General features: G+C 42.5%; 1 pseudogene; it reads left to right on the plus strand.

The window, feature by feature from the left end:
* Positions 1-7,605: 7,605 nt before the first annotated feature.
* LOC112619300 lies at positions 7,606-8,220 on the plus strand (annotated as a pseudogene).
* Positions 8,221-15,907: the final 7,687 nt, after the last annotated feature.

Below are 15,907 nucleotides of genomic sequence, written 5' to 3' on the forward strand. Positions count from 1 at the left end.
CTTTTGTGTTTGCTGTTTGCATAATATGCTTTTTTCCAGTTCTTTTTTTCAGTCTATTTATATCTGTGATGCTAAAGTGTGGCTCCTTTAGACAATGTATAGTTGGGTCTTGTTTGTTTTTCCCATGTGACAATCTCTGACTTTTGACTAGATTGTTTAATCCATTTACATGTAATGTTATTATTCATATAATTGGATTTACATCTGCTATTTTACTTTTTTCTCTGTCTACTGTCTTTTTTGTTCCTCTATTCCTACTCTACTCCTTCCCTTTGCATTAAATGTTTTCTAATGTAGTCTTTAAATTTATGTAATGTTATTTTCAATATATCCTTTTGAGGTATTTCCTTAGTGATTGATCTAGGGCTTACCATCAACTTCAGATTTTTACTAACTTAACTCCAATGAGATGTTACTCCTAATAGCTCTATTCACTTTTCCCCCTTTTTATAGGATTACTGTTATTTTTATATATTACATTTATGAATGCTATAAACCCAACATTACAGTGTTATAATTATTACTTTATATAACTTCAGGTCTCAAAGAAACTGTGAGGAGAAAGGAGAGCAACTATATATTTATAGTTTTTATTATATTAGCCCTGTTATTTGTCATTCCTGGTTCTCTTAATTTGTGTCTGTGGATTCAAAAAAACAATTGAAGTTCTGCTTTGGTACTTTTCCTGGACTATGCCCTCTTTACCTCTTTCTTTGACTAATCTTAATCTGTATCCTTTCCCTGTAATAAACTGTAACTGTGAATTTGACAGCTTTTAGTGAGTTCTGTGAGTCTTTCCAGTGAACTGTCAAAACTTGGGGACCCCCCAAACTTCCCATTAATATCAAAAGTAAGGGCAGTCTCATGTGGACTGTGTTCTCCTCTGACTTTGCACTTGGCCTAAACTGCACAAATAATTCCCAAGGTTAGTGTTTGAAACTTGTTCTAACTCCCAAGAGGGCCCCTCCCAGTTATCTCTTCCCCATTTCTATTTGGCAAACTAGCCAGCTTGCAGTTTAGCCTGTTTCTCCACTGAATCTAGCAACATCCCCCTCATAGCCTTTCACCACAACCTCCACTGATTTTCAGAGTGCTCTTAGGCTTGAATTTCTCCAAACTCTGTTGCATGTAAAGTCAGTTCCTCTGGGGAGAGATTTGGAGTTTTTGATTTTATGGCTTGCTTCTCTCTCTGGGCAAAATTTCTGAGCCATGGCTCTGGTGCTTGGGGCAGGAACAATGGCATGCTCTCCTCTGAGTGACACCCCAGTTTGAGGAGCTGAGCACTCAGTGGAGAGGGGACGGCACAGCCCCAGGTCTCCTCAGCTTACCTTTCCCAGTGTGGATCCTTCATCCCACGGGACAGGCGGTGAGCAGTAGGGGACCCAGGATTCTCGGTGGTACTGTGCCCTGTACTGAGCCTTTGTCCTACAAGTTGAGAGTGCTGGGCACAAGGGAGCCTCTACTTCTGAGATGCACTTGCCCAGAATTTAGCCTCAGCAACAGGTAGCTATGGGCAGAATGAGAAAAATCTGAAGATCTGCCCCTCCCAGGAGGATACCCCTTCAACAGAAAGCTGCAGAGTGGCGGGGAAAGGAGTCCTGTGTCCTTGACTGTACTAGCACGGTGCAGGGTTTCACTATCTCACTGAGCTGGGAGCAATGGGAAAGAGGGTCTTGGTCCAAATACCACAAACTATTACTGAGTTTTAGGAGATTTGCTTGAATAAATATTTCTTCATTTGTGTATGTTCTTGGGACCAATTACAGAATGATTGTTTTAGAATAACTTTTTACCAGTTTTGAATGCGGCTGGGTCCATAGAGCTCCTCATGCTGTCAGGCCAGAAGTACAAACTTGCTTCCAGGGTACAGTGCCCTTTGGGGTCTTAACCTGGGGATTTTATCAAGGCCCCTGCTTCTGGGAAGTTTCTGACCTCCTTTTCTTATCTTCTCAGGCCCGTGAGTCTATCAAGAGTTCAGTTTACAGCCGGGAGCAGTGGCTCACGCCTGTAATTCCAGCACTTTGGGAGGCCCAAGCGGGCTGATCACTTGAGGTCAGGAGTTCGAGATCAGCCTGGCCAACATGGTGAAACCCCATCTCTACTGAAAAAATAAAAAAATTAACCGGCCGGGCGCGGTGGCTCAAGCCTGTAATCCCAGCACTTTGGGAGGCCGAGACGGGTGGATCACGAGGTCAGGAGATCGAGACCATCCTGGCTAACCCAGTGAAACCCTGTCTCTACTAAAAAATACAAAAAACTAGCCAGGCGAGGTGGTGAGCGCCTGTAGTCCCAGCTACTCGGGAGGCTGAGGCAGGAGAATGGCGTAAACCCAGGAGGCGGAGCTTGCAGTGAGCTGAGATCCAGCCACTGCACTCCAGCCTGGGCGACAGAGCGAGACTCCGCCTCAAAAAAAAATAAAATAAAATAAAAATTAAAAAAATAAAAATAAATAAAATTAACCAAGCATGGTGGCGTGTGCCTGTAACCCAAGCTACTTGGGAGGCTGAGGCAGGAGAATTACTTGAACTCGGGACGTGAAGGTTGCAGTGAGCCGAGATCATGCCACTGTACTCCAGCCTGGGTGCAGAGCCAAACTGTCTCAAAAAAAAAAAAAAGGGTTCAGTTTACTTCTTAACTTTTCAGCCTTTCAGAATCAGCCTTGAGAGGGAAATGGTACCAAATGCCAGACACCCATCTGCCAGACACCCATCTCTGGGTGTCCCTTCTCTCCTTAGTGGCTGATCTGGCTTACCGTCAACTTCAGATCTCGCTCTGTTGCCAGGCTGGAGTGCAGTGGCACCATCTTGGCTCACTGCAACCTCCGCCTCCTGGGTTCAAGCAATTCTCCTGCCTCAGCCTCCTGAGTAGCTGGAACTACACAGATTTTTACTAACTTAACTCCAATTATCTTAGCCCTGCAATCTCTCATTGCTATAGTAGCTCTTCAAAGAGATTTAAAAAAATATTTAGTCCAGATTTTCTAGTTATTCTCAGAGGAAGAGTTGGTCTGGAAAACATAATCTACCATTGATGGAAGTAAGAACTGAAGTGGCTAACAGTGAAGATGGAGAGGGAGATGAGCAGAAGAAACACTTAGGAGGTGAAACCAAGAGACCCTACTGATTGATTGGATATAGGAAGAAGAAAGATAACAGGATGATGTGAAGATTTTTATCTGATAGTTTCATGGTTGGTGGGAACCTTCACAGAGACAGGGACCCGGAAAGAGGAAGCAAGCATGATGAAGAGAGATCATGAGTTCAACTCTGGGTATTCCAAATTTGAGATGCCTGTGTGGCATTATACTGTTCAGGAAATAATGCAGTATCAAGGTCTGAAGTACAGGAGAGGAGCCTACACTTCAGACCAAGATTTGAAAATTATCAACAAAGAGGTAAAGACTGAAGCCAGGGGATGGATAAGAGAAGGCTGAGAGAGAAGAGGAACCAGAGAAGATCATTGGAAAATACTGACTTCGAGGTGACAGAAGAGACAGTTGGCATCAGAGAAGAAGTGGGCATGAAATCAGGAGGAATTTAGGAGAGTACAACCAGTAGAAGAAATCAAAGGAGAAGGGTGGGATCCACACATCGAGTGCTTCCGGTGGCCCAAGCAGAGGAGAGGAGTACCTTCCAGAGAAGTTTCAGTGGCAGTGGGAGCAGAATCCAGGTGGTCAAGGCTGAGGGAGTGAGCAGGCAGTGAAAGAAGGAGAAGACAGGAGTGTAGACAACTCTTTTCAGAAGTTCCTAAGAGGAGTCTGCAGGAGATCTCTATTCTGCTAGGCCATCTACCTTAGGTGTGCTGCATTTCTGCAGCTTACACTGGTTGTTTTGGCTTTCCCACCTCCCACTTAAGCTCTTGAGAGAATTCCATGGGGATGGATTAATTGTTGAATCTAGTAATTTCTCCCTTTGCCTCAATCTATTTGTCCACTCAGCATCATGGAACACCATTAACCAGCCATCTCTACCTCTGGTCCAAGATAACACTGGTAATTTTTAAACATACATGCAAATTCCTTGACACTGTCTCTCTTTCATCCCTCCCCTTGAGTCTGGACAGATTTTTGACCAGTTCTATCATGGTGGTTGAAATTATGCTGTGACATTCAAGGCTAGGTCATAAAGGTCATGCAGCTTCTGCCTTGCATGATGCTTTCTAATTCATTTGTACAGTTGCATGTATCAATAACTCTATCCCTTTTATTGCTGTGTAGTATTCCATTGCATGGATAAAGCACAATGTGTTCATCCATTCACCAGTTGACAGACAATTGTGTTGCTTTCAGTCTTAGGCAGTGTGAATAAAGCAGCTCTAACTGTTCTCATATAGGTCTTTGTGTGGACGTACATTTTCATTTGGAATTTGCCCTCTCTTCTTTCTCCTTTTCCCCATCCTGTTGCCTGACATGCAGATATGATGGCAGAACTCTAGCTGCCATCTTGAGCCATGGGACGAAGACCTTCCTCTAGGATGGTAGAGTGTTGAGCTGGGAAGAGCCTGGGTCCCTAGCGCTATGCAAATCCACAGCAGCCGGGATTGTCCACCCATGGACTTCTCAAAAACAAGAAATACATTCCCATCTTATTTAAACCACTATTATTTTGAGATTGTCTATTACTTGCAGAAAATCTAATTTTAACTAACATACCATTGCAAAGATTCCTTTTAGGGTGATGATAAAAGCTTAAGTTACATGGAATCAGTTTGCACTGCTTGCAAACAAGAACCCCAATTGAAAGCTTTCCTGTGAACATGGAGAAAGTGCACATCTTCTTCACCAAATGTGGTCTTGTCTGCTCTCGGCAAATGGATCCAAAGCAGTCAACTCATGACCACGAACATGCTGAGGATTATAAGAGGAAGATGAATGGCACCTGGCTCCATGTGGTTCCATTCCTGCTGGCATTTGTGAGCCACTAACTTATCCAAACTTGGAGCTGCCCGATCCTCTGGACTTCATGGTATATGAAAAAATAATTATCATTCACATAGAAATTTATAGTTGATCATCTATCACATGCGATGGACAGAAACCAATGAACACATTCCTTCTCCTAACACCTTCTCATGGCACTCAAGGACTTCACCATCTGATTCCCCCACCTTTGCAGCTTCATGTTGGCTTCTATCTTTGTCCACTTTCCTGACTACAAAGTTCTTTCATGTACTTTGTCTCATGAAATTCTCACAAGACCCCTCTCACTTAGGATTTTTTTTAATCCCCATTTTATGGGTGGGGAAATCAAGTCAAGGCAAAGTTAAGACTCAACCAAGATGCCCCAGCTAGTAAGTGGCACAGCCTCTGCTCACTTCACCTAGGCCTGTTAACACCACATCTTGAGTTCTAGTCAGGACTCTAGGCTGTCTTTCTCATGAACCTATGCCCGTAATATAGGCTTTATTTTTGCCCCCCTCACTGTGCCTATCCTCAAACATTGCCGAGAAAAACCCTTTCCTCATCTCCACTTTCACAAATCTCCTCTATCCTGAGTCAGTGTGGGCTCAAACGTCACTTCAAAAATAAAACAGTACCAGATGGCCTTGGCCTTGGTGATTGGATCATTGGTGATCACATAACACACATTTGACCAATTAGAGTAAATTCTGGGACTTTTGCTGGAATCACTGGGAAATTTAAAAGTCCTTTTTTCCCACTAAGTAGCTCAACTGGAGGGACAAGAGCCTGTGAGTACTGGGGACTTCTGTGCCACCTTGTAAGAAGCCCACATAGAGGAGAGTAGAGACAGTAATGGAGAGAGACTGGTTTTATTGTCTCTGTCTAGTGCCTTATAATTCCCAGTTACATCAGCCATACCAGTTTGTTCTTGCCTGTGTATTTGAGCTGCAATTCTGTCACTTGAAGTCAATAGTTCAGACTAACAAAAGCCCCTAATTTACAACACCTTCCTTTGTTCCTTTTCTTTTTCCAACAAATGGTATGATGCATTTATCATGCACCAAGTGCTAGCCATGGTCTATTAAACAGACACAGTCTCTGACTTCCCCAGATTCACAGCCTCATGGAGAAGACAGACATCAACCAAGAGGAAGCACAAATTAACATATAATTAGACAAAGTGGAAAGTGTTCTGAAGTAGCCATTCCATGCAAGTACCTGGAGAACCTGCGCTAAGTTGGAAGGGGCATATTTAGTATTCTGAGCTTCATCCTAAGAGCCATGAGAAGTACTGCTGTGGGAAGATGTTTTTTAAATTATCAATTTTTTGCCCACAGACTTCCTTCAAGCCCTCTTTTACCTCCTCCCCTATTCAGGTCATCAGGTCATTTCTGTACTCATTGCCTCAGGGAGGGACATGTCAAAGCAGGAAAGAGAGGGAAAAAATGAGTGTCTTCATGGCTTTGGCTTATTCCCCCTTAGAGAAGCAGTCTGCTGAGGAGCAGCCCAGGGCTGGCAGGGCAGCTCTTCTCCACAACAGTATCTGGAGACCCAGTATCCAGAGATCCTTCCATCTTGTTGCTCTGCCATCCTTGGGTTGTGCCCCTGGTGGCACAATGGTCACCTCCATGTTTGCCTTCCAGCCCAGGGGAAGGAGAATGAGGACTCCAGAGACAGCAGCTTGTTGGGGCTCATCACTTCTCCTGGAGTCTCATTGGCCCGAGCTTAATCACATGACCGTGCTGATTACAAACAGGCTGGGAAATGTGGTCACTAAATGGGTGGCCACGTACATATCTAAAATTTGGAGTGTCTTATTACTTGTTAATATTTTTTGTTGGGGTATAATTCACTTACCATAAATTCACCTTAAAAACTTCCGTGATTCAGTCATTTTGAGTATATCCAGAGTTTTGCAACCATCACTCCTATCTAATACCACTGTTCTAATTTCAGAATATTTTATCACCCCATAAAGAATATCTGTGCCCCCTATTCACAATAGCAAAGACTTGGAATCAACCCAAATGTCCATCAGTGACAGACTGGATTAAGAAAATGTGGCACATATACACCATGGAATACTATGCAGCCATAAAAAAGGATGAGTTTGTGTCCTTTGTAGGGACATGGATGCAGCTGGAAACCATCATTCTTAGCAAACTATCACAAGAACAGAAAACCAAACACCGCATGTTCTCACTCATAGGTGGGAACTGAACAATGAGATCACTTGGACTCGGGAAGGGGAACATCACACACCGGGGCCTATCATGGGGAGGGGGGAGGTGGGGGGATTGCATTGGGAGTTATACCTGATGTAAATGACGAGTTGATGGGTGCTGACGAGTTGATGGGTGCAACACACCAACATGGCACAAGTATACATATGTAACAAACCTGCACGTTATGCACATGTACCCTAGAACTTAAAGTATAATAATAATAATAATTTAAAAAAAAAAAAGAATATCTGTGCCCCTTAGCAGTCACTCCCCATTCACCCTATCCCCCAGCCTCTGGAAAGCTCTCATCTACATTCTGTCTCTATGGGTTTGCCTTTGCTGGACATTTCATGTAAATGCAATTACACATGCAGCCTTCTGTGTCTGGCTTCTTTCATGTAACATATTTTGTGGTTTCTCTATGGCATAGAAAACATCAGTTCTTCACTCTTCACTCCTTTTTTTTTTTTTTCAGTAACAATGTTGGCATGGCTGTTTTTGTTTCTGCTCAACCCCAGCTTGGTCCTCACCATCTCCTTCCACCTGCCCATTAACTCCTGAAAGTGCCTCCGTGAGGAGATCCACAAGGACCTGCTAGTCACGGGTGTGTACGAAATCTCCAACCAGTCCAGGGGTGCTGGTAGCCTGCACAGCCACCTCAGGATCACAGATTCTGCTGGCCACATTCTCTACTCCAAAGAGGATGCAACCAAAGGGAAATTCACCTTTACCCTGGAAGATTATGACATGTTTGAAGTATGATTTGAGAGTAAAGAAACAGGGAGGATACCTGATCAATTCATAATCCTAGACACGAAGCATGGAGTAGAGGCAAAAAAAAAAAATTACAAGGAGATTACAAAAGTCGAGAAGCTTAAGCCATTATAGGTGGAGCTGCAATGCCTAGAAGACCTCCCAGAATCTATTGTTGATGATTTTGCTGCATGAAGAAGAGAGATGTGTAATACCAATGAATCAACAAACACTTGAGCCCTGTACTTCAGTGTCTCTTTAATGTTCTGCTTCATTGGACTAGCGACCTGACAGGTTTTCTACCTGTGCTGCTTCTTCAAGGCCGAGATGTTGATTGAGTAATGAATGAAGTGCACTCTCCTCCCACCTTGTATCTCAGGCAGTAGAACATCACTGGGCGTCCTACCAACAGCACCATCAAGATGCAATGGAGCCCTCTTGCCAGAACTGATCTCTTGGTGTGGGAGGACATGGTTACCACCTACCCAACAAGTCAGTGGAGATTTCTTTTTAGCTGGTAGGATTTGGACTGGTTTTGCAACAGTAGGTCTAGTATTAGAGTCACCTATGACAAAAAATAAGGGTTACTGAGATAATGTAAAAGCCAGCATTTGTACTGGGTTTCCTTGTGCGATCTGTTTGAACCAAGTTTTCTTTTCTTCTACCGCCTTCTCGGCAGCTTGGGTTTCCACTCTAGTTCTTCCACCCAGATTGGTATGACCATGCTGAACTTGTTTCCTTCCGCTTGTCCTCTTTGGGTTTCCTTATGAAAACACCCTTAACTTCCTCTTTGCCTTTAGCTGAAATGTTTACATAGCTTCTGGTGATATCTTCTCATACTTTTATGTCTCTTAAAAGGTTGACGGATGTGACACTTAAAAAGGTGAGCTTTGAATTGAAGATAACTCTTAAAGAAAATATCATTTTAGACAATTAAAATATTTGTGCTCCGAAAAGATATAATTTACATATCACTTTTTCACTCTTTTTATGGCTAAATAAAATTACATGGCATCAACATTCCATACTTTGCCCATCCATTCATCAGTTGGTGGACATTTGGGTTGTTTATAGCCTTTAGCTCTTAGGAATAATGCTGCTTTGAACATAAGATTTCCTTTGAACATTTGTTTTCAGTTCTCTTGGATATATACCTAGGAGCAGAAGATAGATCATTTGGTAGTTTTATGTTTAACTTTTTGAGAAACTGTCTATTTGTTTCCAAAAATGGCTGCACCATCTTACATTCCCCAGAAGCAATGCGAGAGGGTTCCAGTGCTTCAACATCCTCGCCATTGCTATCATTCATCTTTATTACAGCCACCCTAGCAGGTGTAAAGTGGTGTCTCACTGTGGCTTTGATGTGCATTTTCTGATACACATAATTTTACTGATGCTGAGCATTATTTCATGTGTTTGTTGCCATTTGTCTATCTTCTTTGGAGAAACGCCCATTCAAATCTTTTGTCCATTTAAAAAATTGGATTATTTGTCTTCTTATTGTTGAGTTTAAGGAATCCTTTGTATATTCTAGACACTAGACCGTCATCAAAGATATGACTTGCAAATATTTTCTCCCATTCCGTGGCTTGTCTTTTCATTTTATTGATAGTGTTTTTGAAACACAAAGTTTTAAATGCTGACAAAGTACAGTTTATCTAGCTTTCCTACCCTTTGGTTGCTTGTGCTTTTGGTGTCATATCTATGAATCCTTGCCTAGCTCAGAGATTTGTGCCTATGTTTTTTTCTAAGCAACAGTGACCCAATCAAAGGCACATTGCAAAAAAGACCCCCACCTGACTGTGGTGTGGCCAGTAAATGGAGAGGGCAAAGGAGCAGGTATGGGGAGGTCAGTGAGGACACTGTGGCAGTGGTCAGAGAAACAGACAGACAGATGATGGCAGCTTGGTCCAGGGTAGTGGCAGTAGGGATGGAGAGAATTGGGCAGATTTCAGAATTATTAAGAAAGACAAATCTCAGGAATGAGAGTCTTCCATCTCCACTGTCCACCCACCTTACTCTTCCTCAGTCTCCTAACACACTTTAAAAAGAAAAAACTACCGAGGTGTATTTTACGTGTCATAAAACTCACCTATTTCAAGTATAGGATTCAACAATTTGTGGTAACAAATACAATATGTGGCCTTTTGTGACTGACTTCTCTCACTTAGTTTAATGTTTTCAAGGTTCATCATGTTGGAGCATGTAAACGGGCTTCATTCCTTTTGTGACTGACTTCTTTCACTTAGTTTAATGTTTTCAAGGTTCATCATGTTGGAGCATGTAAACGGGCTTCATTCCTTTTCATAACTGCATAACGTTCCATTATGCCACATACTGTTTATCTATTCGTCAGTTGATGAGCATTTGGGTTGTTTCTACTCTTTGACTATTATTAATAATGTTGCTAAGAACATTCATGTACAAGTTTCTGTGTGGACATATGCTTTCATTTCTCTTATTTTCATTTTATTCCACCTAGGAGTGGAATTGCTGGGTCACATGGTTGTGTTATGTTTAACTGTTTGAGAAACCACCGAATTATTTTTGTTTTCTTTTTAAGATAAGGTCTCGCTGTGTTGCCCAGGCTGGTCTTGAACTCCTGGCCTCGACCGATCCTCCTACCTCAGCATCTCAAAGCGCTGGGATTATAGGCGTGAAGCATGTCACCATTACACACCCGGCCACCAAATTATTTTCCAAAGCAGCTACACCACCTTACATTCCCACCAGCAGTGTATAGCATTCCCATCTCTCTACACCCTCAACAATAATTTTGGTCTGTCTAATTTACTGTAGCCATTCTAGTGGGTAAGAACTCACACACATTTCTGCTTCTTCTTGGCAATGCATCCACGTGGAGCCATGCTGGGGCTTTCCAGGACTGACTGAATTTCACCTCCACTTGTAGAAAGAAAGGTCATATCTGGCAATACTGTAGCCCAAGAGCTTGGTCCAGGGCCTAGAACTAAGGATGCATCCCTGAAGGCTCCTGGATGGATAGAGAGCTGGGTGAGGGAGGTACATGGTGAGGGGGATACTGGATTCAGTGCAATTGGTGCTCAGTGATATCTGAGAAGTCTGGGGGCTGGGAGGGGAGATGCACATATCTAAGGACACCACCCAGAGTATGACAGGGTGGAGAAGAGGCAGGGTAGCCTGTGTAGAAAATCAGCTCCCAGCCTCCTGGTTGGACCTTACTCTCAAGGAATGCAGAACCCCCTGTGCATCCCTTTCCCCTCTTGATATAGTTTGGATATTTATCCCCTCCAAATCTCATGTTGAATTGTAATCCCAATGTTGGAGATGGGGCCTGGTGGAAGGAGTTTGGGTCATAGGGATGGACCCCTCATGGCTTGGTGCTGTCCTTGCTATAGTAAGTTCTCACAAGATCTAGTTGTTTAAGTGTGTGGCACCTCCCTGCTCCCACTCTCTTTTGCTCCTGCTTTTGCTATATGAGGTACTTGATCCTGCTTCACCTTCCACGATGACTGTAAGCTTCTTGAGGCCTCCCCGGAAGCCAAGCAGATGCTGGCACCATGCTTGTACAGCCTGCAGAACCATGAACCAATTAAACCTCTTTTCTTTATAAATGACCCAGTCTCAGGTATTTCTTTACAGCAATGCAAGAAAAGCTGAATATACCTCCCCACTGGAGCACTAGCCCCAGACCTGTCACAAGTCAGATGTCACATATGCTTGTAGAGACAAGAAAGAGGACATGAAAGTCCCAGAGGGGCTGCAGCTAGGATCCTGGCAAGGGTTGAGCTCTGGAATTGGGATGCCTGGTTTGCCCCCCTCACCTTCTTGGGGCTAGGTGAGCTCCTTGGTATCCCTAGTTGGTATTCCCAATTGGAATCTGCAGACTCACATTGCCTGGATTTTCCCTGGGCTATTTCATGTGACCCAGACCCTGGGAGTGCTTCCTCTCTCAAGAAGTTCCTCTCATGCCCTGATACAAATTTCTCAGGTCTCAACCCAACACAGAAACCCACCTCAAAGCGACTTAAGCAAAACAGGCAATACATTAGCTCATGAGACTGAACAACCATGACCCACAAGGCTGATGTGGGGGCTCAAAAGATGGCTTCAAGAACCAGGCTGTGTCCATTTCTTGGTTCTTGTTTCCTCCATATGTCTTGACCCACCCCACAATGGCCACATCTCTATCCTTACCTCTTCCTAGCTGAGCAATCCCAGCAGACAAAGAGTAACTTTTCTCAGCACTTCTAAAAGGAATACCATGCCTGAGTCTCTTGGGTCTGGCTTGGGGGCAGTGTCACAAGGTAATTCCTCAGGGATTCCAGCAACCCCTTTATTCAAGGGATACCCGTCTGGGAACTGGCTCTGATCTGGGAACTGGATAAGGGACTGTGACTCTCTATTATGGCAATTCAATTCAGGGCTCTAGTCACATGACCTAAAGAACCTTTTTTGTTGGTGTTTAGCCAGATCAAATTATATGACTTCTGCTTCTGGTCATGATGGTGTAACAGGGAGTAGACTTACCCTCCCATCTTAAACAACTAAACAAAACAAAACAAAATATGCAAAACAATGGCTTTCAGATTTTACTGACAGTGCAAGATGATTATCTCTGAGGGAATGAAAATGAATGAGGTGAGCCCCATTGCTGTGCTGTCTCATCCCTGGAGGGAGTTTCAGGCTGCAGTGCTGGGAGGCTTAAACAGACTCTTGTGGTCTCCCTGGTTTACAGAGACAGTGTTCAGAAAAGACAAGGTAGAGAGAATTAACAGGGCAGAGTACCAGAAAGAGAGCTGCAGAGAGGGGGTAGGTGGTACTGAAATTCTGCACAGGGCTCTCCTCAGTTAGTCAGTGGAATATTGATCATTGCATGTATGTGAAGAAACTTGTGAGGCTAGGTAAAGAACCACTGAAAAGTAGCAGACAGAACAATCCCTAGGGTTGACATAGGGCCAGGAAGCATTCATGTGCCCATTGGCCAGAATGGAAAGTTCCCTTAACTCAACAATGGGGCCAAATTAGTCCTAGATTAAAGGCTATTCTGGGTCAATGCTTAAAAGCAAGTCACAAAATAATCAAACTCTATCCCAGAACAAAGCACAAACACACAAAATCCAGCACCCAGGATCGAAACACTTACAATGTCTGCTGTTCAATCAAAAATTATCAGACATGCAAAGAAACAGGAAAATAAAAGGAGAAAAATTAATCAATAGAAACAGATCAACAAATGATGCAAATGATAGATTTATTAGATTATGGCGTTAAAACAACTATTATAAAAATGCTCAACATGTTCAAGAAGGAAGAAGAAAACATGAACATGGTGAAAAGAGAAATTGAACATATAAAAAAGTCAAAACTTAAACTTCTAGAAACAAAAACTACAATGGACGGGATTAACAGTATATTAGACATTGCAGAAGAAAAATAAAGCAGGAAAAGAAGGAAAAACAAAGAACAGATGGCATAGAAAGCAACTAGCAATATGCTAGATTTAAATTCAGCCATATCAGTCATCACAGTAAATGTAAACGTCCTAACATTCTAACTAAAAGGCACAGATTATCAGATGGAATTTTGTTTGTTTGTTTGACATGGAGTTTTGCTCTTGTTGCCCAGGCTGGAGTGCAATGGCGCGATCTCGGCTCTCTGCAACCTCTGCCTCCTGGGTTCAAGAGATTCTCCTGCCTCAGCCTCCCAAGTAGCTGAAATTACAGGCATCCACCATTATGCCTGGCTAATTTTTTTGTATTTTTAGTACAAATGGGGTTTCACCATGTTGGCCAGGCTGGTCTTGAACTCCTGACCTCAGGTGATCCACCTGCCTCGGGCCCCCCAGAGTGCTGGGATTATAGACGTGAGCCACCACGCACAGCCACATCTTTTTTAAATAAGACCTAACTATATGCGGTCTACAAGAAACCCATTTTAAATATAAAAGCTACAGATAGGTTAAAATTTTTTAAGTGGAGTGTAAATATATATAGATTTCATTTGTGTATATTATTATGTATTATATATTATATATATTATATATAATATAATATGTATTTCATTATATATAATTTCATATATTATATATTCCATATATAATGTACATATTCCATATAATATATTCCATATATTATATATTCCATGTTATATATATTTCATATGTATATTATATATATTCCATATATAATACACACACACACACCATGAAGTCACTCTTTTTGAAAAGCTGGGATACTATACTAATATCATATAAAATAGATTTCAGAGCAAGAACTATTGCCAGGAATAAAGAGGACATTTCATAATGATAAAGAGTTACTTGGTCAAGAAAACATAAAAATCCTAAATGTTAATGCACCTAATAACATAGCTTCAAATTACATGAAGCAAAAACTAAAGGGGAAAACAGACAAATCCACAGTTGTGGCTGGAGATTTCAACACATTCTCTCAATAACTGACAGAATAAGAAGACAGAAAATCAATAAACTTATAGAACAGAGATCTGAAAACAGATTAGCTCTGTTTTTGTAAACAAAGTTTTATTGGAAAACAACCACAAACACTTTTTTACGTACTGTTGGTGACTGCCTTCATGCTATAATGGCAGAGTTGAGTAGTTGAGTTGCAACAGAGATGGTATGGCCTCCACTGACAGAAATATTTATAATCTGGCTCTTCAAAAAAAAGTTTGCCAATCTTTTTTTTTTTTTTTTACAACAGAGTCTCACACTGCCACCCAGGTGTGAGTGCAGTGGCACAATCTTGGCTCATTGCAACCTCTGCCTGCCGGGTTCAAGTGATTCTCCTGCCTCAGCCTCCTGAGTAGCTGGGACTACAAGTGTGCACCACCATGCCCAGCTGATTTTTGTATTTTTAGTAGAAACAAGGTTTTACTATGTTGGTCAGGGTGGTCTCGAACTCCCGACCTCAGGTGATCCACCTGCCTCGGCCTCCCAAAATGCTGGGATTACAGGCCTGAACCACCACCCACAGCCTGCCAATCTCTGGTATAGAAAACATGAACAACATTATCAATCAACTTAACCTAATTACTATTTATAGAACACTCCACCCAACATCTGAATACATATCTTTCAAGTATACAGAGAGCGTTGACCAAAACAGACTGTATTCTGCACCATAATGCAAGTGTTAATATATTTTAAAGGGTGAAAGTCATACAAAGTATCTCTTCTGACAACAACAGAATTAAATTGGAAGTCAATCCCCAACTAAATAACACACTTCTAAATAACCCATGAGTCAAAGAGAAAAACTGCAAGTGAAATTAGAAAACATTTGAACAAATGCAAATGAAAACATGGCATAGCAAACTGTGAGGCATGCAGAGCAGGTCAGACTTTAGTAGGCTGCCATGTACTTAGTTCAAGGACATCATGATCAATTAGCTACCACTGAAGATCTCTGCGGGCCAAGCCATCCTGATTATTGCTCCAGTCCACTTTATCTCTGGCAGTAAGGGGCTGCCTCCCATACTCTCCTGCTTCCTCAAATCAGTTAAGTTTCCCAAAACTTAGTGGCTTAAACACTAAACTTTCATTTTTTTCTCACAGTTCTGTGGACGCAAGAACTGTGCTGAACAATTCTTGTGTTCTGGGTAACCTGGGCTGATTCCTTCTGAGCTCTTTCATGTGCCTGTAGTCAGTTGGTGGCTGAACAACCTAGGACAACCTCACTCACATATCTGGCAATTGGCTGGCTGCTGGCCAGAGTGCAGGGGCACTGGACACACATGCCTCTCATCATCCAGCAGTCTAGCCAGACTTCACTGGGGCTGGGCTCCAAAGGCAGAAGGAAAGGGAAGGGCAAGCAAGCCCCAATGCACAAGGACTTTCCAAGCCTTGCCCTGCATCACCTTTCCTACTGTTCCATTGTTCCAAAGTAGGTCACATGTTCAAACCCAGAGACAAGGTGTGGAGCAATAGAGTCCACCTGGGAAGAGCTGCAGAGTGCAGTGGATGAGAGAAGTATGCATGGCTATTGTTACAATTTATTCAGGGAGTGCATTTCAATGGGGACATCTC

This window comes from Theropithecus gelada, chromosome 2 (genome assembly GCF_003255815.1).
Source record: "Theropithecus gelada isolate Dixy chromosome 2, Tgel_1.0, whole genome shotgun sequence".
Taxonomy (NCBI): Eukaryota; Metazoa; Chordata; class Mammalia; order Primates; family Cercopithecidae; genus Theropithecus; species Theropithecus gelada.